The sequence below is a fragment of the Dromiciops gliroides genome, chromosome 1 (genome assembly GCF_019393635.1).
Source record: "Dromiciops gliroides isolate mDroGli1 chromosome 1, mDroGli1.pri, whole genome shotgun sequence".
Taxonomy (NCBI): Eukaryota; Metazoa; Chordata; class Mammalia; order Microbiotheria; family Microbiotheriidae; genus Dromiciops; species Dromiciops gliroides.
The window spans coordinates 23,794,160-23,819,329 of record NC_057861.1 but is presented as its reverse complement, the minus strand read 5'-3'; positions in this window follow the sequence as shown (position 1 = coordinate 23,819,329).

Below are 25,170 nucleotides of genomic sequence, written 5' to 3'. Positions count from 1 at the left end.
CTGGAACCTATAGCATTTCTTTTTTTTTTTTTTTTTACATTCATCACCATATCAAATTTGTTATTCCAATGGCACTAATACATCTGTACATCTTCATCATGACAATCGCACTGCACAAAATTTTCTTGCCTTCTAACTTCTGGCCAAATGGAATATATTTCCTTAACTCTCCCCTCACCCTTCCTGAAGATGCACTACAGGGGAACCTATAGCATTTCATCTCTATCCTGTGCATTGTGTCATCTCGAGAAATGATAAAGCACCTCCCAACAATGCCCAGCTAGGTCACAGCAGGGGGCCTTCCTGGCTCTCTGGAGCAGAGAAGTGGCCTCTTGCTCTCTCTCCCCAGGCACATGTGAGCTTTCCTTTCTTCAGTTTCACAGAGCATTCTGTTTGAATGTCTCCTTTGTATTTATCTTACTCTCCTTTCCATGATGTTACTTGGGTAGTTCACAAAATCACAGAATGTCAGAGTTGCAAAGGACCTTAGCAGCTAGACATGGTCTAGCATGTCTCTGAACAAAAATGTTCTTAGGCATGGTAGCCCATCCTGCTAATCACTGATATCAGGGAGGCTCAGGATGATGGATCTGTTAAGCTCAGGAGTTCTGAGTTTGAGTGGGCTATGATGATCAAGTGTCACTGTCTGGCATCGATATGGTAAGTCTCCAATATCTGGGTTTTACCAGGTTGCATAAGGAGGAGCAAACCGGCCAAGGTCAGTAACAGTGCAGGGCAACGTTTCCATACCCACTACCTGCCAAGGCAGTCCATATTTCTTTTCTTTTCTTTTTTTGACGAGGCAATGAGGGTTAAGTGACTTGCCCAGTTAGTAAATGTCAAGTGTCTGAGGCCAGATTTGAACTCAGGTCCTCTTGAGTCCAGGGCCAGTGCTTTATCTACCGTGCCACCTAGCTGCCCCTGCAGTCCATATTTCACTTTGGGGTAGCTCTCATCTGCAATATGTCTTTTTATCAAGACTAAATATTCCCCTTTCATCTTCTATCAATCATTCCCTGCCTCTGCCTTCTGGATCCAAACAAAACAGATATGCCCCAGATCTCCCCTTCTCCAGGCTAAAAACCTTCAATTGCTTTAAATGATCTTGTGATATAGACTAAGGAGACTTCACCATTGAATTGCTCTGTCCTCCACTGCTCACCATTAGAATGTAAGTTCCTTGAAAGCAAGGTTTTCATCATATCAATATTGTATCCCCTGACCATAGCAGAAAGCCATGGCCATAACAGTTGCTTGGGAAAAGGTTGTTAATTGGCATTTACAGAATCAAATAAAGTCACAGAATGCATGATGGATACACACCATGGACAGGGCCCATCCTTTTTCTTTTTCCTTTTTTTTTTTTGTGGGGCAATGAGGGTTACGTGACATGCCCAGGGTCACACAGCTAGTAAATGTCAAGTGTCTGAGGTCAGATTTGAACTGCCCCAGGGGTCCATCCTTCTCAACCTATGATCCCATGATCTTAGGTTGAGCCCCATGGCTTAGAATTGAAAGCCATCACCTACTCCTCAATCTCTTCATTAGAAAGGGCTGTTTTCTCTCTTGTTGGATGGGAGAGTTGAAGTAGATGACTTCTAAGGTCCTTCCCGATGTAGAGCTATGACCCTAAAATTATGGGGTGGGAGTAGAGACTGCGTCATCCCTTCCAGCTCTAAATCTATGATGCTAAGGTTGGTAGTACTGTGATGATTAAAATCTAATGTGTGTGTCTTTACCTGCCCCTCCTAGTGTGGGGAGGGGAACTAGCTAGGAATTGCTTATAAATTAGGAGCTTCAGCAATAGTTTAGGCTTTTAAGCATTAACATATATTAGAAGTAAGTAGGGAGAGAGAGCACATGTCTCTGAAAGAATGGAAAAAACCCTATCTCTGAAATATGCCTGGAAAAAGAAAAAAACAGCTCCTTCACCTAGCCTCCCATGCTTCCAAAAAGACCAGAGTCCCACTCAGTTCCCCCAGAAATCCCCTGTCAAACAGGAAGAAGGGCAGTCCCCACACACGGCTCCAAGCTAATAGGCTGGTTGCATTCAAGTCCATTGATTGACATGACTTAAAGGCGGTCTATGAATAGAGGCAACTTCTGGGACGCCAATCTGACCTTCGAAATCTCAGAAAGGTCACCTCATGCTTTCTTAGTTCTCACAGTACTAATATTATCATCACTGTCCTCAGACCCTTACTAGCTGTGTAACTCTGGGCAAGTCACTTCCCTGTGTTTGCCTCAGTTTCCTCACTGTAAAATGAGATGAAGAAAATGGCAAAACCACTCCACTATCTTTGCCAAGAAAACTCCAAATAAGGTCACAAAGAGTCAGGCATGACTGAAATGACTGAACAACAACAACCTGACACTATGCTAGATACTTGGTAATAAAAAAGACAAAAGTCAAAACACAGTATCTGCCTTCAAAGGAGATGACATTCTAGAAAGGAAGACATCTCCCAAGAGTAATAATAATAATAATAATAATAATAATAATAATAATAATAATAACTTGTGTTTTTATCACTCTGAGGTTTGCAAATCTTTTTGCCAGTATTTCTTTTATCCTCACAACAACCCTGGAAAGTATATGCTATTATTATCCCCATTTTACAGATGAAGAAACTGAAGCAAACAAGGTTAAATGGCTTGCCTAGGGTCACACAGCTAGTAATTGTCTGAGACTGGATTTGAACCCAGCTCTTCCTGACTCCAGGCCCAATGCACCATTTGGCTGCCTTTGATATATGATCTCAGCATCTACACCGCCCATTCAAAGAAGGACACAGGGTGGAAATATTCTGGCAGCTAAGGGACTAAGGAAAGAGTTCTTGGAGAAAGTGACTCAAGAAGATCATTGAAGGAAGCCACAGACTCCAAAAGGTAAAAGTAAAGAAATTCTAGGCAAGGAGATAGAGGGGCACATATGAGGAACACGTGTGCCTCAGTGAGCAAATGCAGCCTCCATCACTGTGTGCATAGCATGAAACACATGAAGACTTGAAGGATGTGGGATCTTCTCATGCTGGCTCATCCCCCTATTACTATCCATCACAGTCACCTTTCAGGCTTAGTCAATGAGCTGTGAGAGTTGCCACTGCCTCAAGTCTCCTTTTCCAGAGGCTGCCTCCAGCTGAGTTAGAGATGAGTTATCTCAAGATGGACTACCCTAATCCATCCAACTGCCACTGAAGGACCATCTAAAATGTGGAGAATCCCATGTAGGCAACATCCATGTGGGAATTAAGAATATAGAAGCTACATGTTGAAATATAAAAAGCATTGGTTCCAGAAAGCAGATAGATAGATGGACAAACGGGTGAATGGGTGAATGGAAGGATGGATAAATGAATGCATAGATAAATAGATGTATAAATCAATGGGTAGATGGCTGAATGGGTGAATGGATAAATGGAAGGATGGATAAATGGAGAGATAGGTAAGTAGATAGATAGATAGATAGATAGATAGATAGATAGATAGATAGATAGATAGATAGATAGATAGATGATGGATGGGTAGATGAATGGATAGGTAGACAGATAGATAGATAGATAGATAGATAGATAGATAGATAGATAGATAGATAGATAGATAGATAGATAGATAGATGATAAGAGAGAACACTTATTTTGTGCCAGGCACTGTGATAAGCATTTGGGGTTCTCTGAGTTATAGAATCTAGGTTCAAAACCCCAGCTTAGCCACTATGACCGATGTGACAACCTCAGTATCCAAATTTACAAAACGAGGATACTGGATATGATAATATCTAAGGTCCCTTCAAGCTGGGCTTGGTCTAGAAATCTCCATCTCAGTTTCCTTCTATAGGGCAAGTAGGTATTGGGGTGAGAAATGGATCATTTGAATCTCTGCAGTCCCACCTCTCAACAAAGAGAAGCAGTACAACAGATAGATCGTTGGACTAGGAGTGAAGAAAACATGGGTTCAAATCCTGCCTCACATGCTCAGTGGCTATGTGATACATTTCCCCGTGCTGGGCTTTGGTTTTCTAATCTGTAATAACAATAACACAGGCAGCTAGGTGGTGCAGTGGATGGAAAATTGGGCCTGGAGTCAGGAAGATGTGAGTTCAAATCCAGTCTCAGACACTTACTAGCTCTGTGACCCTGGGCAAGTCATTGAACCCTGTTTGCCTCAGTTTCCTCATCTGTAAAATAAGCTGGAGAAGGAAATGGCAAAACCACTCCAGTATCTCTCTCTGCCAAGAAAATCCCAAATGGGCTCATGAAGAGGCAGATACAACTGAACAACAATAACAATAATACAGTTATAATAATAACTAATATTTATGCAGTTCTTTCTATGTGCCTGGCACTAGGCTAAGCACTTTACAAGGATTATCTCATTTGATCCTCCTGTAAAACAAGTGGGCAGGACTCTGTGTTCTCTTCCTTTCCACCTCTAGACCTCGGATCCCAAACTGGAGGTTCTGTCCTAGAGAAGTCTGGATTTTTGCATGCAGCAATGCATGGTAAATGTAACTAACAGTTAACAGACAACGTTACTTCGACATTCTTCTCTTTATCCGTCAAGCCTCTTTTTAAGAGCAGTTCATCTGAGTTAGTCTCACTCCCTTAAATGTGGTTTCACTTGCTTACTAGCAGGCTAGAAATACTCCCCTCCCTCCCAACTCCTGTGTCTTTTTTTATTTCCATGTCAAGCCTGGAAAAAAAGTGCATGTAGAAAATCCTGTAATTACCAGATCTGATTTTTATTTAAGTCTCTCTTCTCTCCTACGTCACCCCTAGGTTCTTCTGGTAATGGCTGTTAAGGAAACTCCAATGCGTGTCTGAGGTAGAGAGAATATGTCTGAGTAGACAGTGGAAGGTTGTGTGTGTGTGTGTGTGTGTGTGTGTGTGTGTGTGTGTGTGTTTACATAAGCAACAAATTTCACTCATGCATGCAAGTACCTTAGTGGGAACAGGCAAAAGAGGTAGGGGGAAATAAGGGGAATTTTTTTTTAAGCAATGACTATATTATCATAGATTGAGAGAGAGCTGGGAGACCTTAGAACATAAAAATCTTATTCTAGTGAAACATTTTGGTCGTGCTGGCTCTGCTCCACACTAACTACCCTGGGCAGTCACTCAAGTTCTCATTGTCCAAGGACAATTCTCTAAAGCTATAAATTCGGGGAAAGGGACATTCTTCATTGGGATGGGATGTGACCTCTTGGGAATTCCCTCTATCAACGAAATCACAATTCCAATCCTGCTCCTTCTTGTTTTTACATCACCAATTCTGAATATATCCTTCCCTCCTCCCCTACCCAAAGAGCTATCCGTGGTAACAAAGATTTTAAAGAGAAGAGGGGGGGAAAAGCATTCCAGCAAAAGTAACTATCTCATTAACTGTCTGACAGTGTATGAAATATTCCCTTCCCATAGTCCCCTACCAGAAGGGAGAGAGATGCGTTTTTCTCCATTCTTCAAGGGGAAGGGCAAACTGCTCATTATAATTACCCAAAGTAGAACGTAGAATTTTAAAATTCAAAGCAACCTCCTAATTACCCTCTTCCTGCACATGGCCTCTTCCCAGAAAAGAAAACCCTTCCTTTTTTTTTAAATTTTTTTTTTTTTGGTGGGGCAATGAGGGTTAAGTGACTTGCCCAGGGTCACACAGCTAGAAAGTGTCAAGGGTCTGAGGCCGGATTTGACCTCAGGTCCTCCTGCATTCAGAGCCGGTGCTTTATCCACTGTGCCATTCAGCTGCCCCCTTTTTTTTTTTTTTTTTCAAATACATCCACATGCTCTCCATACCAGGGTCTGCTCCCTCTGAGAGACAGGGATAACAGCTCTCTTTAATCCTCTCCTCAAAGCCAGGACCATGCCTAGATGCTTGTTGGCTTTGTCATCTATACAGGACAAGGCCGAAAGCCAAGAAAACTCAGATTGGTCTGTCACATGTAACGGCGATAACAAAGATGATGACGATGACGGCAGATAGCAAAGTGCTTTACATATACTCTCTTTCTCTGTCTTATCTCTCTCTGCGTCTCTGTCTCTCTCTGTCTTTGTGTCTATGTGCATCTATCTCTGTTTCTGTTTGTCTCTCTGTCTCCCTCCATCTGTGTATGTGTCTCTATATTTCTCTGTCTTCTCTATCTCTCTGCCTCTGTCCATTTGCATCTGTTTCTCTCTGTCTTCTCTCTCTGTCTCTGTCTGCCTCTGTATTTCTTTCTCCCCTCTTTTCTCTGTCTCTGTCTTTCTGTGTCTCTGTCCCACTCTGTCTCTGTCTCTTTGTTTTTGTCTCTCTGCCTCTTTCTGTGTCTCTGTCTTTCTGTGTGTCTCTCTCTGCCTCTCTGCTTGTCTGTCGCTTTCTCTCTCTTGTCCCCCTCTCTCATCTTAACTCATTCTCCCTAGCTCACCCAGATCTGAAGTACAACAGCCACTCACAGACTGATCCCATTTCTGACTGGCACAGGTGTTTGGACTGGTTCCATTTCTGATCCAGGAACATTCACTCCCTCCTTAGGCAGCCTGGGTCCCTTCCCCCACTCTCCAGGTCTTCACCCTGTTGGTACCAAACACCCAATTGGCTTAGACTTCATAGCTAAGGATTCCAGAGCTCAAGTGACCCACCAGCCTCAGCCTCTCCAATGGCAAGGGTTCCAAAGGTATCCCAACATACTTTGCCTTCTCTCATTTGTTTTGGTTTTTTGGTTTTTTTTGGTGAGGCAATTGGGGTTAAGTGACTTGCCCAGGGTCACACAGCTAGTAAGTATTAAGTGTCTAAGGTTGGATTTGAACTCAGGTCCTCCTGACTCCAGGGCCGGCGCTCTATCCACTGCACCACCTAGCTGCCCCTCTCATTTGTTTTTGATTCTCACAACTGTGCTTTGAAGTAGATGTTATCATTATCCACATTTTACAGAGGAGAAAAATGAAGTTGAGAGTGGTTAAATGACTTGTTCAGGGTCATACAACTAGTAAATGTCTTGGGCATAACTCAAATTCAAATCTCCTTGATTCAATCCAGTGCTCTATCCACTGCCCCCACCACCTAATGGTAAAACAGGACCCAAAGCAATGTCTAGGAAGGAGACGTATGATCTGGTGGGGGGAGGGGGGAATACATGCTGATGTGCCCAAATCTCAAGCCAAGGAGCACATTCTGAACTAACATACCCCAGCCGCTCCCTTTCTTTCCCTTCCCCAATACATATTCACAGCACTACTACTACGGCCACCATACATTCATGCCAAATTTGCCTTGTCATCTTAGGTCTACTGGAAAAGAGTCCAATTTGACCCTGGCAGAAGCTTCCTCAATTCAAAATCCCAGGCCACAGCCTCACAGTGATATTTGGGGAGCCATCCTGGCTACCCTGAAGGGAGCAGCTCACTGCTCTATTCCATCATGGAGTGTAAGTTTCCTGAGGGCAGGGACTGGGTCAGGTTTTTTTTTTCCTTTCTGATTATATTCACATCACTTAGAAAACTGTTTGGGACATAGTAGTGTGAAATTTAAAATTGGATATAAGAGCATCCAACTCCCCCTTTAACTTTTCCCTTATATATCTCCCAGACCACTAAGAAAAAGAAGCCTCTGAGCTTTAATCAGTGAGGGATTAGCTTTTATTGTTTGGGAGTTAATTGGATTAAAAAAAAGGTGATACCAATTAGGGAAATAGGAAAGTAGAAATACAAATGAATAATCTTAGATCTAAGCTTAGTCTATATTCTTTTACAAAACTCACCGAATCCCAGAACTGCCTGCCAGGCCAAGAACCAGAGCTGACCACCTCTAAACACATGTGCCTCCATGGCTAAGCTGCCACAGCTAAATTGAGAAGCCAGAGTGAGAGAGCCAGAGGGCGAACTTCCGTTCCACTCTCAGTTTTAAATTGGCCTCCCGGAAGTACGGCATGCTTGGCCATGGCTCTCCGGGCAGTAGCAGGGGCACTGCCGTTCCTCGCAGTCTCCTTCCCAAAAGCCGGTTCAGTAGCATGCACTCAACTCTCAAATGATTAAGCTAAAACTTCCATTTTGTTTTTACCACAGTAGGCTTATAATAAAAGTGATTTGAATTCAGTTTGTGAGGATGAATGATTCCCATCTACCTGCTTCATAAGTGGTGTGAGCTTGTGTGTTAGTTGTATGAACACGTTCCTTGTGAAGCCTTTGTACCTCCCATGTAAGAGAAAGAAAATGTGGCAACAAAAAGGAGGTGAGAAGTAGCGCCAGTGGTGAATGAGGAATACCTCTCTGATATAATCTGCAAGGCATTCCCTGATCAAACAAAGGCAGAGGAAGGAAGGAAAATGTCTACTGCTCTAGGTGGTAGAATTTAGTTTTTGGTTAGAATGCTAAGGGCCTGAGGGCACTAGAACGGAGAATGTCAGAATAGGAGAGGCCTTAGAACATGGAATGTCAGAGCTGGGAGGACCTTAGAACAAGGAATGACAGAACTTGGAAGGACCTTAGGACCCAGAATGTCAGATCTGGGAGGGATCTTAGAACAGAGAATGTCAATGCTGGGAGGGGCCTTAGAACAGGGAATGTCAGGGCTGGGAGGGGCCTTAGAACACCCAAATTCAGAGCTGGGAGAGAACATAGCACCATCAGATATTAGAATGAGAGCTACAGGGTATCTTAGGGGTCAGCCAGTTGAACTTTTTTATTTTGCAGTTGTGGAAACCAAAACCAAGGAAGATGCAATCCCTTGCACAAACTTCCACAGGCAGTATCAAAGCTAGGAGAGAGTTCCAAGGCTATCTGTTACAACCCATAGAAAATCCCCTTTACCATCTCCCCGCAAATGGTCATTCAACCTTTGCTTGAAGGCCTCCGTGAGAGGGAGTCAGTCCACCACCTCCCTAGGCAGACAGTAGCCTTACAGGAGAGAAAAATGTTTTAAGAGTAAGCTCTAGGGAGCAGCTAGGTGGATAAAGCACCAGCCCTGGATTCAGGAGGACCTGAGTTCAAATCCGGCCTCAGAAACTTGACACTTACTAGCTGTGTGACCCTGGGAAAGTCACTTAACCCTCATTGCCCTGCCAAAAAAAAGAAAAGAGTAAGGTAAAAGTAAGAGTAAGGTAAAAGTGGATAGTAGCTCAAGGGGACACTCCTTACCTGTCGTGAAGAAAAATGACCTCTGTGTCCATCTCTCTTCTCATCCTCATTCATTTCCTTTTCTTTTTTTTTGGCCAGGCAACGAGGGTTACGTGACTTGCCCAGGGTCACACAGCTAGTAAGTGTCAAGTATCTAAGGCCAGATTTGAACTCAGGTCCTCCTGAATCCAGGGCCGGTGCTTTATCCACTGTACCACCTAGCTGCCCCCTCCTCAGCCTCATTTCTTAACACTCTTTATGTCTCCCATAGAATTCCTCCTGTGGAAATCTGGGCTTCACTGGAAAAGTACTGGACATGGATCCCATGAGACCTGGGATCTAGGTTTAACTTTGCCTCTGCTTTATTGGGTGATGTAGAGTAACTCACTTCCTATGTCTGAACTTGTTTCCTACACTGTAAATGAGGATGCTTGAGTTGATGAGCTCTAAAGGCACTTGCAAGGCTGCTGGGTAATGCAGTGGCTGGAGGGCCAGCCCTGGTGTCAAGAGGACCTGAGTTCAAATCTCACCTCAGACACTTACTAGCTGTGTGACCCTGGGCAAGTCACTTAACCTCGATTGCCTTAAACATCTGGGGCCATCTCTAGTAGTCCTGATGTATATCTTGCCACTGGACCCAGGTGGCTCTGGAGCAGAGAGTGAGTTGGGTGACTTTGCACATTCCTCCCTCATTTAAATCCAGTTTTCTGCAAGTCATGACATCATCCAGATATCAAGGTCCTCTTAAAGAATGAAGAACAAACAGCAAGGGCACTTGCAGCTCAAAAACTATGGTTTTCCAAGTCATGGTGTTGCATGTTTTAAGAACTATGAACCCTGGGGCAGCTAGGTGGCACAGTGGATAGAGCACCAGCCCTGGATTCAGGAGGACCTGAGTTCAAATCCGGCTTCAGACACTTGACACTTACTAGCTATGTGACCCTGGGTAAGTCACTTAACCCTAATTGCTCACACACACACACAAAAAAACTATGAACCCTGAATAGACGAAGACTAAACATTTTGTGGACCATTAAATGATGACTTCTCTTTGACCCATCCAGAATCTCTCTATATTTTATCCTTATTCTGCCCATTTACTACTCACCTTGGGCAAGTCACTTTATATCCCTGAGCCTCAGTTTCCTTATCCATAAAATGAAGAGGTAGGACTAGATAACCTGAGGTCAGTTCTAAAACTATGATGCTCATAACCCTATGATCCCATTTTCTTCCACTCACACCATTAAAAGGCACCAGTATTAAGACGCCATTTTTTTCCCCTGTGGCTACATGGTATCTCACTGTAGTAGTGATAATAGTAGTGACAAGACAGCATTTCCTCAACTGGATGACTGAAAGCAGATTAGGAAGGGCAAGAGGTATTCCATTGGGAAAAGGCTAGAGCACTGAAGACAGACTGATTCAAGACATTCACCAACAAGCCACTGAACCATCAGCTGAACTTCACTCTGGATGTTTCACTAGACTTGCCACCCAAGCAAAGACCGGCTACAGTGCAATCCAGAGTCAATGGTCCCACGACTAACTGTAGAAGATTACTGTGTTCTGACCCCAAAGGGCAGCTACCCCAAAACCACACCTACCCATGGAGGTGAGAACCTCAGGACTAGGCCCTAGACAAAGCTGGTGGATCCATAACTGGCAGGCTCTTGTCAATGTGCCCAGTGTGTTCACTGTCCCCATTATAACCTGCTACCATGCCCAGGACCCATCTTATCATCAGCACTTATCTGTCCTAGGGCCCTGCTGGGTGGCAAAGGGGTTAGGTAGGTTAGTTTATCTGTGCTAACAAATGGAATTCATTAAAATATTAGTCTCACCAGGTTACAATCTAGCTGAAATGTTTGGTTCTAAAGATAGTAATGGGGCAGTGAGGTGGCACAGTAGATATAACACTAGGCTTAGAATCAGGAAGACTCCTCTTCCTGAGTTCAAATCTGGCCTCAGACACTTACTAGATGTGTGACCCTGGGCAAGTCATTTAACTCTGTTTGCCTCAGTCTCCTTATCTGTAAAATGAGTCAGAGAAGGAAATGGCAAACCACTCTAGGATCTTTGCCAAGAAAAGCCCAAATGGGCCACAGAGTCAGACACAACTGAAAAACTATCAAACAACCAACAGTTCTAGTTCATAAATATCTCTCTTTCAAAGACCCTTCAATCTAGAACGGGCCTTAGCACACATCTATTTAATTGATAAGAAAACTGAGGTGTGGGAATATAAAAAAGTAGCAAAATGGAAAGATAACAGGACTTGGAAGACCTGGATTTAAATCCCGCTTCTGCTACTTACTAGCTGTGTGACCATGAGCAAATAACTTTAGCCTTCTGAGGCTCAGTCTCCTTATCCATAAAATGGGGACAATAGTACCCTGTAGTATCTAACTCAGGTTTCCACGAAGCTCCAATGAGATCATAGAGCTAGAACTCTATGGGAAAGGACATTTAGTTCCACCTTCTCATTTTATAACTGGGGAAACTGAGACTCTAAGGAAAAGATTCTGCCAACCATATTGTGTTATACAAATGTCAGCTATTATTTGACTTACCCAAGGCCACACAGTCTATTCGTTTTTGATCAGACAGGCCTTATAAGTCTGAGACAACTGCCTTCTCAAAGGCACCCCTTGACAAGCTTTCCATAATGAAATATTCAAAACCGAATATAAATTACTTTGTTTTCTTTTGGCAGATCAAACTGTATTCAGTTGAAGTAACTAGGGGTATTCAGCCTGGAGAAGAGAAGGTTTAAGGCATGGGGGTCAGGGGAGGTGAAGAAACATGAGAGCTATCTTTAAGTATTTGAAGGGTCATCATGTAGAAGGACCGGACATTTTCTACCAGAAGCAGAAACAGTGGGTGAAAGCTGTAAAGAAGCCAATTTCAGTTGGGTGTTAAAAGAATCTTCCTCCCAATTAGAGCTGCCTCAAAATGAAATGGACTGCCTGGAGAGGTGATGGGTTTTCCAGACTTGGAAGCCTCTCAGGAATTTTCTAGCAGGGATGCCTTTTGTATGGGGGTTTGATTAGATGGCTACTGAAGTCCCTTCTAGCTCTCCAATTCTGTACTAATTTCAGCCCCGTGCATAGGAATTTTTTTTTAAGTTAATAATCACCCCACCATTGTTTAACCCAGCTGTTGGTCAACTATGGCCCACTGGCCAAATCTAGCCCACAGGGTGTTTTTGTAAGGCTGGTGAGCTAAGGATGAGTTTTTACATTTTATTATTTTATTTTATTTTTTTTTTTTAGGCAATTGGGTTTAAGTGACTTGCCCAGGGTCACACAGCTAGTAAGTATTAAGTGTCCAAGGCCGGATTTGAACTCAGGTCCTATAGGTCCTGAATCCAGGGCCAGTGCTCTATCCACTGTGCCACCTAGCTGCCTGAGTTTTTACATTTTAAAATAAAATTTTATTATATAAAATCAACCTATCAGGGGTTGCTCAGCACAGTTTTCCAACCCTTTTCAGTGATGAGGGTCCAGGTGCTAGGAATCTCATCTTTACCTTGGAGGCTGTCTGGTCCACCAAACAAGAGGGGGGCAGTACTCAGGAATGATGTCTCTCTGGTTCTCAGAGGTCCATTCCCTCTATCTCTCCAACTCTATCACTGTGGGGGGGATAGCTGCTTACCTCATTAGCCTGTCTACATTTTGGCTTTATCCAATTAGAACCTTAGGCTATAGTCAGACTTTATCCAATTATACCATTGGCTTGAGCCTCTACTCCACTTTTCTTCCTCCTCTGCTGAGTATCAGGGAACCTTAATCATGTGAACATTCCAGAATGGAGTTGATGATAAGTCAGACTTAACTATATATAGTTTGTACTCACTACACCAGAAATTAAATCAATGTAATCAAAATGTATAAAACTACTACCACAAGAACTAAATGCCCAGAGAACCTCCCAGACCTGGGATGCCCACAACTCATCTTACAGGCATGGCCCAAATTTAAGTGTTCTTAGGCACAGCTTAAGTGCCCAAATTCAGCTCCTCCCTCCAGGAGTTATAAGTGTACAAAATGGTGGTCTTAGTAAATATCCTCCCTGCTTTCATACTCATGCCCCAAGTATCCTCCCATTGGCTTTCCCTCTCAGTCTCCCAGAGGATCACATTCAAGTCCATTGGGGAACTTTAGGAATGGTAACTATCTCTGCCACTGCTCTCCTGCTTTCTGGCATGACTTCTCTTTGGCTGGACTCTTGGTGATGGGTTTCTGAGTCATTTTCATCTTCAATGGAGTAGTGAGCAGTCAATAAGGGCAAGCTCAGAGGGAGAGACTGATCTGGCTGCTGTTCTTTCCTCTCAACCTCCAACAGCCAAACCTCAAATGATCACATCCCAAACTCCTCCATTCTTCAGGTGTTTTCATCTGGTTTCAACTGAACAGAGACATGAACCCAAAGGCTGGTGAAATGGGGTATAAATATAAGTCCCATTTTTTTGTTGTTCAGTCTTTTCAGTCATGTCAAACACTTCATGACCCCATTGGAGGTTTTTGACACAAAAATCCTGGAGGAGTTTGCCATTTCCTTCTCCAACTCATTTTACAGATGAGGAACTGAGGCACATAGGGTGAAGTGACTTACCTAGGGTCACACAGCTAGTAAGTGTCTGAGGCCACCTAACTGCACCGAAGTCCTCTTACAACTGATGAATAGATATCAGCTGTTATTCTCATTTGTAAGATTCCTTCTAGAGATCCTCAGAAGGGGACCATCGCCAGTTGTCCTGACCTATATCTTGCTCTGGTGATTCTGGAGGAGAATGAGGCTGATGACTTGGAACAGCACTGCCTCACTTAAACCCAACTGACCTTCAAGTCAAGACATCACCCTCCAGATGTCATTGGTCCTCCTTAAGAACAAAGGTCAAAAGGGGCAGCTAGGCGGCACAGTGGATAGAGCACTGGCCCTGGATTCAGGAGGACCAGAGTTCAAATCCAGGCTCAGATGCTTGACACCTACTAGCTGTGTGACCCTGGGCAAGTCACTTAACCCCAATTGCCTCACCAAAAAAAAAAAAGAAAGAACAAAGGACAAACAACAATAGACCCGCCAAACTTGATGGATGGATGAATGAATTGACAAATGAATGAATGAATTTCTAAAATTTATTAAGCATACTGTGTGCTAAGCACTGGGGATATGAATAGAAAACCTAAGACAAGGGGCAGCTGAGTGGCACGGTGGATAAAGCATGGGCCCTGGATTCAGGAGAACCCGAGTTCAAATCCAGCCTCAGATGCTTGTGACACCTACTAGCTGTGTGACCCTGGGCAAGTCACTTAACCCTCATTGCCCCGCCCTCCCCCCCCCAAAAAAAAATCTAAGACAATTCCTGCCCTCAAGGATTTTACATTCTTTTTAAAATAATAAACATTTTTATTCAAAATTTTGAATTCTAGCATTTGTCTTTCCTTCCTTCCCTCTCCTCTCCCCTCCCTGAGGCAGTAAACAATCAGATATAGGTTTTACATGTGCAATTATGTAAAACATTACCATATTAGTCATTTTGTATAAGAAAACTCAAAAGAAAAAAATGAAAGAAAGTGAAAAATAGCATGCTTCCGTCTGTGTTCAATCAATATCATTTCTTTCTTTGAAGATGGATAGTATGCTTCATCATTAGTCCTTTGGAATTCTCTTGGATCATTGAATTGCTGAGAATAGTTAAGTCATTCACAGTTCTTCATGAAAAAATATTCCTTTGATTTCCAATTCTTAGCCACTACAAAAAGAGCTGCTAAAAATATTTATTGGTACAAATTGGTCTTTTTCTCTTTTTTTGGATGTCTTTGGGATATAAACCTGGCAGTGGTATTGCTGGATCAAAGGGTATGCACAGTTTTATAGCCCTTTGGGCATAGTTCCAAATTGCTCTCCAGAATCAGTTCACAACTTCACCAACAGTGGATTAGTGAAGAAGCATACATTCTAATAGGGGGACACAAAAGATATAAGGGAATGGTCATCAGAGATAGCTGGTTGTCAATGGATATAGGAGGTCAAGAAGGTCTAAGTTCTAGAAATTTCTAGATTTACTAGCTATGTGAGCCTTACTCAATCTGCTTCAGTTTTCTCATGGGTAAAATGGGGGTACCAAAAGCCCCAACCACACAGAGTTGTTGTGAGAAACAAGGTAATAGGGGCAGCTAGGTGGAGCAGTGGATAGAGCACTGGCCTTGGCTTCAAGAGGACCTGAATTCAAATCCGGCCTCAGACACTTAACACTTACTAGCTGTGTGACCCTGGGCAAGTCACTTAACCCCAATAGCCTCACCAAAAAAAAAAAGAGAGAGAGAGAGAGAGAAACAAGGTAATAGAACAGTTAGGTGGTACAGTGGATAAAGCACCAGCCCTGGTGTCAGGAGGACCTGAGTTCAAATCTGACCTCAGACACTTGACACTTACTAGCTGTGTGAACCTGGGCAAGTCACTTAACCCTCATTGACCTGCCAAAAAAAAAAAAAAAGAGAGAGAGAGAAACAAGATAATATATGAAGAATATTTCTTGACCTCAAAGCACTATTTGGATGTAAGCCAGTTTGGAAAGTCACTGAGATAGAAAATGGAGCCTTTGGAGACTGGACTGAACTGACGTAGGATTTTCAGTAGCAAAAGCAGTATTGATTTGATTAGGGAAATAGGATGGGGGTGGTACCAGCCAGCCAACCACCAAAAAGGTGGCCAGCATATTGTGGCTAGGCAAAATGGAAGGTCCCAAGTAATCACCAGTCGAAGCAGTGGGACCTTAGAGCAGCAGGTCCAGAGCTGAAAGGGTTAAACCCCTTTCAGAATGAATCACAGACTATTTAAATTGAGAGACCAAAGATAGCACTGGGACATAGATCCAAATCAGAAAGGCGCTTTAGAGGTCACCTCCTCCAGCCCCTTCATTTTACTTTTCTTTTTTTTCCTTTTTTTTTTTTTTTGTGGGACAATGAGGGTTAAGTGACTTGCCCAGGGTCACACTGCTAGTAAGTGTCAAGTGTCTGAGGCCACATTTGAACTCAGGTCCTCCTGAATCCAAGGCCTATGCTTTATCCACTGTGCCACCTAGATGCCCCCTTCATTTTACTTTTAAGAAAACTGCAGGAGCACCGGCCCTGGAGTCAGGAGGACCTGAGTTCAAATCTGGCCTCAGACACTTAGCTGTGTGACCCTGGGCAAGTCACTTAACCCCAATTGCCTCACTAAAAAAAAAAAAGAAAAGAAAAAAAAAAGAAAAGAAAACTGCAGGCCAGAGAGGGGATGAGACCCACCCAAGGTCACCCAGTGAATGGTTGTCAAAGCCAAGCCCAAAAATCCTATTCTCTAATCTTTCCACCCTACCACCCTGAGTTTGCCTCACGGGGTTGTTATGAGGATCAAATGAGATAATGGATATAAAAAGAAGTACAAAGCCCAACATAAATTCAAGGGATTATTACGATTACATGTCCATGGGAAGTTGGATTTGTAAGCAAAGAGAGAAAAGAACAGGCCTGAGGGAAGAGCAGTTTCTCTGGGGGTGGGGATGGGAAGGAATGGTGCAGAAGAAGAGTCACCCTGAGACAGGCACACAAAGCAAGCCATTGAAGGGAAGAGAGAGACCGAGACAATATGGAAGAGGATGGGGATGCTTTCCAGCACGGAATGAGTGGAGTTTTTTTTTTTTCCCCCCTCCCTGGATTCAAAGAGGAAAGTACAGTCAGATATAATCAACAGTTGAACAAAGAACAAAATATTTGTTCCGGTAAATACCCGAGTCTTTCAGAAAGAGCGCCTGCAACATTTCTGCTCTCTAAAGGCCCTCTTATGAATTCAGAGCCCCTCAGAAGCCGCAGGATTGTGTTTGTTCTCAGAGACAACTTCCCCCTTCAGAGAAACAGAACTCGCTCGCTGGAGAGGTGGGTCAGGCCGTGTTGTTGTTTTGCTGCCAGTGTCAGAGGGTGTGGGGTGGAGCACTATGAGGCCTCTGCAGCTTGTAACCACTGCGATCTCAATGTGCTAATGGAAATCCAAACACAAGAGGCCGTGGGCACAGATGGGCCCAAAGCAAGAGAATAGAGCAGAGAAAACTACCATGTTGTTTCTCTCCAGAAGGAGGGATGCTTTGGGGGTTTCTTGTTGGCCTTTTAAACATTTATTCTTTTATCTTTTCCTCCTATTCACATGTGAGCCTACAGCTGCTTTCAGGCGCCAGTTGTTCTGAGCAGGGCATGGGTACATTCGGGAGTCTAAGTGCTGTGATGGGAGCCTTGGTCAAAAGAAATAGAGATTTTTTTTTTTATATAGTTTCCTTTGGAGAGGCTGTGTGCTGGCATGGATAGAGGGCTGGCCTTGGAGTCAAGAAAATATGAGTTTAAATCCTGCCTCTGAAATTGAATACCTGAGCAAGCTTGGACAAATGACAACTTCTCTCAGCCTCAGTTTCCCTCATCATAAAATGAGGGGATTGGGTTTAATGACCTTGATGATCTCTTCCAGCTCTCAGTTCATGCTCTTATAAATGAGTGAATAGAGTCTAAAATCCAATAAACATGCTTTTTGACAGGCACATAGTAGGTGTTTAATTATTGTTTATTGAATGAATGAATACTCTCTTCAAACTCTGTCACTGCTGCAGAATGGGCTATCATGGGAGAGAATTAGCCAGCTGCTTCCTTTATGCATCATTACAGTCTTCCTGCATTGTGAGTGTTTGGCTGGAGAATTATCTCTCTGCCTTGTCTCTTAGTCTCTGAAGTCTTCTTCTTCCATTGGTGAATTTTTCTCAGAACCTCCTTTTTGGCGAAGGACCTGGGCTAGCCTTCTCTCATTATCCAGATTATGCTAACACACCTTAACTGCCTCCCCTCTCTGACCCTGAAAGCCCCTTTCTTTTATTGGTGAGTTCTTCCCAACTCAAGGAGGTTCATAAGAACCAAAAGCCCAGTACAAGGAAACCTGGGACTTGCAAAAAGACTGTAAAGACAGTTGGCTTTATTGAAGGGAGATACACTTAAAACAAAGGGCAGCTGGGGAGAATGATAAAATCAGGTCCATTGGGCCCATGGGTGGAATTGGGGCTTCTTTTGGGGCTCCAGGAGAAATGGGGCATCCTCCTCCCACCCAGCCATGAATGTCTTGTGGGTCTTTTATAGGGTTCACATATGGGTCTAGTGGATCCAGGTATTGGGAAAAGGGAGCAGCGAGCCTGGACTTGGGGACTATAACTGCCTTGTGCAGATGTTAGCACCCTCCGCCGACTCTGATGTTATTTTGAACCACTTTGTATTTATTTAACTGGGTATATTTTTTAAATCCTCCCATTTCTCATATTCCCCATTATTGTTGAGGACACCACCATCCTCCCAGTCATGCAGGCTCACAACTCCTCCCTTACCATATAGAGCTAATCTATCACTGTTTTGCCTACTTGAGCTCTATAACATCTCCTATACATGTCCCCTTCTCTAGACACACATGGCCGCCATCTTGGTGCAGACCCTCATCATCTGATGAGTGGACCATCACCATTGGTGACTTACTGGTCTTTTTGCCTCAAGTCTCAACTCATTCCATCCCTCCTTCCCTCAGATGCCAAAGTGATCTTCTCAAAGCACAAATCTGACCACCTCATCCCCCTAAACTCCAGTGGCTCCCTATTATCTCTCCAATCAAACATAAAATTCTGTCTTTGACTTTTAAAGCCCTTCACAACCTGGACCCTTATCTCTTTCTAGTCTTCTTAAACTTCTCTCCCCTTTGCATACTCTACAATCCAGATAAACTTGTTTCTCTGTTGTCTCTAGCACACAATACTCCATCACCCTTCTCTATGCCCTTTTACTGGCTGTTCCCTGTGCCTGGAATGCCCCACCTTCCTTACCTGAGTCTCCTGGCTTCCTTCAAGACTCAGTTCTAATCTTACCTTCCCAGTCCCCATGACTGCTAATATCCTACCTCTGAGATTTCTGCTATTTACTGTCTATATTTTGTATGTACCTAGTTATGTACATATTGTCTCCCACATTAGAATGTGAATTTGTTGAGGGAAAGGGCTGGCTCTTTGCCTTTATTTGTATCCCCAGCTCTTAGCACAGTGCCTGGCACATAGCAAGAACATAACACATGTTTGCTAACTGGCTGACCTCCTAAGAAATTGTACAAACTCTCTAATATTCAGGGAAGTTCAAGTGGAAAATAGTCCTAAGTGCCTCAGGATGTGTGAGAGATATATTCCAGAACACTAGCTTTTCATTCACTCCTCTGATCCCTTTAATCCCAAAGGCCAAGGCAGGAAGTTAAGATTTTGGCTATTTTCCTAGCCTTTCAGAGCTAGTGATGGCCTGATCTACCTTTGTAATGTTCGTGTTGATGAGAGAATGTTGCACTGCTCCTAAAAAAAGAAGAGGGGATGGTCCCATTGCATTAATGAAAACAAAGCCATAACTAGGGTAGGTCAATTGGGACTTTGTGTCAGGGTAGAGAAACTTATATGGTGCTTGAGAGTCACATTCCTGCTTCCTCTCTGCTCAGCCCCCATCTACAGCAGTACCTTTGACCAGTTTCCTTCTTCTGAAACTTTAGAACCTTCCTCCTTTAGCACCTTTCAGAGCCACCACCACTTGTCTCAGTAGCAAAAAAAAAAAAAAAATGCCATGTAGAGCTCTGATTAAAAGAGGAATATGATTCTCCCCCTGGCAATCCCTCCAAAAATAGAATCAAAGAAATACAAAGTTCTTGATGCCTATTTGGCAGGGAAGTTAGTGACCAAGTCCTCCAAGTATTATTTGCACTCTTTTTGTGGATCCTTGGTCTGCAGGCTACAACATATTACCCCAGATGACTTAGATCCGGTAAGTGTCATAAAATATGCTTGTCAAGATTTTTGCCCCCATAAAGGAAAGTGAGCCAGACATTTAGCAAGGGTGAGAGATGATAGATGGACCCTCTCATAGTAACAATGGGATATCAAGAGATACCAACCAAAAGAAAGCATTTGGGAAGATATGTCTATTAATCAACTGATATGCATTCATTAAGCACTTACTCTGGATCCCAGGAACTGAGCTAACACTGGGGATGCAAAGAAAAAAAATGAAACAGTTCCTGTCCTCAAGGAGCTTATATTCTTTTCTTTTTCTTTTTCTTTTTCTTTTTCGCAGGGCAATGAGGGTTAAGTGACTTGCCCAGGGTTACACAGCTAGTAAGTGTCAAGTGTCTGAGGCCGGATTTGAACTCAGGTACTCCTGAATCCAGGGTCGGTGCTTTATCCACTGTGCCACCTAGCCGCCCCAAGGAGCTTATATTCTAATGGCAACACATGCAAATCATAACATCCAAGATATATACAAAGTAGATTGAGGGAATTGTGATAGCAGCTGGAGTGGATGGATAAAGGAAAGATCTTCTAGAAGAGGAGTACTTGAGTTGAGTCTTAAAGGAAGCCATGAATTATAAGAGGTTGGGAGGCAAAGCCTTCTGGGTATGGGGATTAGCCAATGCAAAACAAAGAGATAGGATATTTGGGAAGAATAGCAAGTAGACCCAAATGGTGTATGCACATACATATGTATGGACAGAAGGAGACTATATGAATATTGGAAGGTAGGAAGGGGCTGGGTTTCAGAGAACTTAAAAGGCCAAACAGAAGACTTTATATCTGATCCTGGAGGTAATAGAAAATTCTTCTTCTTCTTCTTCTTCTTCTTCTTCTTCTTCTTCTTCTTCTTCTTCTTCTTCTTCTTCTTCTTCTTCTTCTTCTCCTTCTTCTTCTTCTTCGATGGGGGAGGTGGTTTGTGACATTGTCAGATTGAAATTTTGGAAATATAATTTCAGCAGCTGGATAGAAGACAAATTTAAGTGGGGCAGGGAAACCAATTAGAAAGCTATTCCAATAGTCTATGTGAGAGATAGTAAGAATCTGAGCTAGTGAGTGTGGTATCTGTGCAAATAGATGTAAGAGATATTGTAGATTGTACACAGTATCAACAACATTATTTGATGAACAACTGTGGTGGACTTAACTCTTCTCAGCAAAACAATGATCCAAGAGAATGGCAAAAGACTTATGGTGGAAAATGTTCTCCACATTTAGAAAAAAAAACAACAACTATGGAGTCTGAATGCAGATTGAAGCATACTATTTTAGCTTTTGTTGTTGTTGTTTCTTTTTTCTTGCATTTTTTTCCTTTTGTTCTGATTCTTCTCTTACAACATGACTAATCTGGAAATATGTTTGACATGATTGTAATGTATAACCTATACCAGACTGCTTCCTGGCTTTGCGAGGGGGTAGGGAAGGGAGTGTGGGAGAAAAATTTGGAACTCAAAAATATATTTACATGTAATTGAAAAAAATTTTAAATAAAATAAAACAGAAAGATTGTAAAAAAAATTATAAGATTTGGCAACTAATTAGAGAGGGGAAGAATTAAGGATGATGGAGATTTTAATCCTGGATGAGTGGGGTGACGGTGACATTCTCAACCATAACATGGGAGATCAGAAGAGAACCCACAGGGGCAGCTACGTGGCTCAGTGGACAGAGCACTGGACCTGGAGTCAGGAGGACCTGGGTTCAAATCCAACCTCAGACACTTGACACTTACTAGCTATGTGATCTTGGGCAAGTTACTTAACCCCAATGGTCTCACAAAAAAGAAGAAGAAGAAAAGAACCCACAACAATGAGAGAGTAATGAGGGTTCTCAGTTCAGGGACATTGTAGGGAGAGTCTAGAGAATCAGAAGTTCAGCCTAGGCTGAATGAAGACATGTTTAGTCTGGGCATCCTTCTTAAAATGAAGGTTTTGGAAGGAACCATACAGGCCACAAGAGGATTTCCATAATGTGTGAATGATGGAGTGAACTTGCAAGGTGAAGGATGATGGGAAATGTGGGAAAATTGGAAGGGCAGCCTGAAGAGGGATGAAACAACTAACTCCTATTCCAAAGAGTAGGATGCTACAGGCTCTTGAGATAACCCATTCCACTCCCTTCACCTACCACCTGTTACTTGCAGATAAGAATCATCTAGCCATAATATTTGTCACTCCACTGACCTTCAGGTCCAATGAGTGAACTGGCTTGCTGGGAGATATCTCCTTCTTTCCTAGTTCATAGACTGAGAGATAGAAAGGACTTTTGCAGTCCTGTAGTCCAAGCCCCTCATTTTACAAATCAGGATGCGAAAGGTTAGATGACATCCCAAGTCACACAGCAGAACTAGGATATGAAACTAGGTCCTTTAAATCCTGTCCTGACCCTTTTTCTCTAGGCTATATTCTTCTCAAAGCTCCACATGCAAAGAGAAAGATCTTTTCAACAGAGAATCAATCATCCAATCAACAAGCATTTATTAAGTACCTACTATGTGTCAGGCACCATGTTAGTTACCGAAGATACAAAGACAAAATCAGAGAGCCCTGTCTTATAGGAGCCTAAAATCTAGATGATTTTTATAAATAGAAGATCCATTCTTCTGTTAATAATTTCAAATAAATACTCATTAAGTACTTTCTATATGTAAAGCTCCCTTCCCATAAAGTCACAGAGTCACCAAATACCAGAGTTGGAAGGAACTTTAGGAGGCATCTGTTCCAACCAAAGAAGCATCCTCATTGCAACTAAATACACAGTTTTGATAAGTTCTACGCTTTCCTCCCAATTATTTATTTATTAGTTTTTAACATTCTTTACTTTTTAATTTTGAGGTCCAAATTCTCTCTCTTGCTCCCACTCCCTCCCTCACCCACTGAGAAGACAAATAATATGATATCAATTATACATGTGAAATGATGCAAAACACATTTCCCTTTTAGCCATATTTATGAAAAAAAGCTAAAAAATAAAGGGAGTGAGAAAATTATACTTCAATTTGCACTCAGAGATTACCAGTTCTCTCTCTCTAGAGGTAGATGGTATTTTTTAATCATGAGTCCTTTGGAATTATCTTGGATTACTGCATCCAAAGGCAGTTTGGTGGCACAGTATATAGAGTGCTGAGCCTGGAGTCAGGAAGGACCTGAGTTCAAATCTAGCCTCAGATGTTTACTAGCTATGTGACCCTAAGCAGGCAGCTTAACCCTGTTTGCCTCAGTTTCCTTACCTGGAAAATGAGCTGGAGAAGGAAATGGCAAATGACTCCAATAATTTTGCCAAGAAAACAGCAAAAAGGGGTCATGAAGAGTCTGAAACTACTGAAAATCACTAAATAAACATTGTATTGATCAGAGTAGCTAAGTCTTTCTCAGTCTATCATCATTATAATACTGTTGTCATTGTACACAATGATTTCATGGTTCTTATTTCACTTTGCATGAATTTGCCATATTTTTCTGAAACTACTTCCCCATCATTTCTTATAGGAAAATAGTACTCCATCTCAACTATATGCCACAACTTGCTCAGTCATTCACTGTTGATAGGAATCCTTTCAATTTCTAATTCTTTGCCACCACAAAAAGGACTGATATAAACATTTTTGTGCATATAGGTCCTTTTCCTTTTTCTTTGATCTCTTTGGGATACAGATCTAGCAGTGATATTGCTGGGTCAAAGGGTATACACAATTTTATAGCTCTTTGGGTATAGTTCCAAATTGTTCTCCAGAATGGTTGAACTCTGGAATTTGGCTATAGTATTCCTAGGAGCTTTCATTTGGGGATTTCTTTCAGGAGGTGATTGGTGGATTCTTTCAATTTCTATTTTACCTTCTGGTTCTAGGATATCAGGGCAGTGTTCTTTGATAATTTCTTGAAATATGATGTCTAAGCTCTTTTTTAAATCATGGCTTTTAGGTAGTCCAATAATTCTTAAATGATCTCTTCTCTATTTTCCAGATCAGTTGTCATTCCAATGAGATATTTTACATTTTCTTCAATTTTTTTTTCATTCTTGACTTTCTTTTATTATTTCTCAATGTCTCAGGAGTCATTAGTTTCTATTTGTCCAATTCAAATTTTTAAGAAATTACTTTCTTCAGTGAATTTTTGTACCTCCTTTTCCATTAGGCCTATTCTGCTTTTTAAGAAGTTCTTTTATTCAGTGAATTTCTGTACCTCTTTTTTTAAGGTGTTATTTTCTTCAAATTTGGACCTCCTCTTTTACCAATCTGTTAATTATCTTTTCAGAATTTTCTTTCATTATTCTCATTTATTTTCCCAATTTTTCCTCTATCACTCATCTCTTTCTTTAACTCTTCTAGAATTTCTTCTTAACATTGATCTTTGAGGATCTTTTGTAATCAATTTCACATTGTTGTTCTCTGAATTTATGTCTTGGTCTTCCCTGCCACTCTAGTAGTTTTTATGATCATTTTTTGGTGGTTGCTTGCTCATTTTTCAAGCCTATTGCTTGACTTTGATCTTTATGTTAAAGTTGGGCCCTACTCACTGGAGGATGGGTAAGCACTATGCCAAGCTTTAGGCTTTTTCATGTTGCTGTTTTCAGAACTAGTTCTGTTATTATCCTGAGGTGTGGTTACTGCTTTCTTGGTCTGGGCAGAATCTTTACCTAGGATGGTCCCCTGTTCCCCCAAAGCTACAAACACTGGTACTCCCCTTGGCCCTCAAACTGTGGCCAGGTCCTCAGTTCCCTTGTGACTGATCATAAGTGCTCCTCTCCATCCTAGAATTGTGACCCAGAACTGTATATGGGCAATGGCACTGACAATCAGCACCAAGTGCACTCACTGCCAACAATGGATCCCCTGTAATCTCTCTCTGACCAGTTGTCTAACCCCTTTACCATCTCTAGATTGAGAGCCCCCAAAGCTGCTGCTGCTATGTCCCCTGTTACTGCTGCTGTATGAGTGAGCCCTGGACAGGCCTCCACCCTGGTGTCATAGATCTTTTCTTTGAACCTTCTCAGTTTTCTTAGGCTGGAAAAATGTCTCACCTTAACCTTGTGTTGACTCTGCTACTCTAAAATTTGATCTGAGACATTATTTTAAAGTTATTTAGAGGAGAATGTTGAAAGAGTTCAGCTGGATTGCTGCCTCTAATCCTCCATCTATACAAGCTCTACTCTTGAGGTCTCTGGGCAGTTTCCTGGATAGGTCCCTGGACTTGAGTTTGAATCCTATCTTAG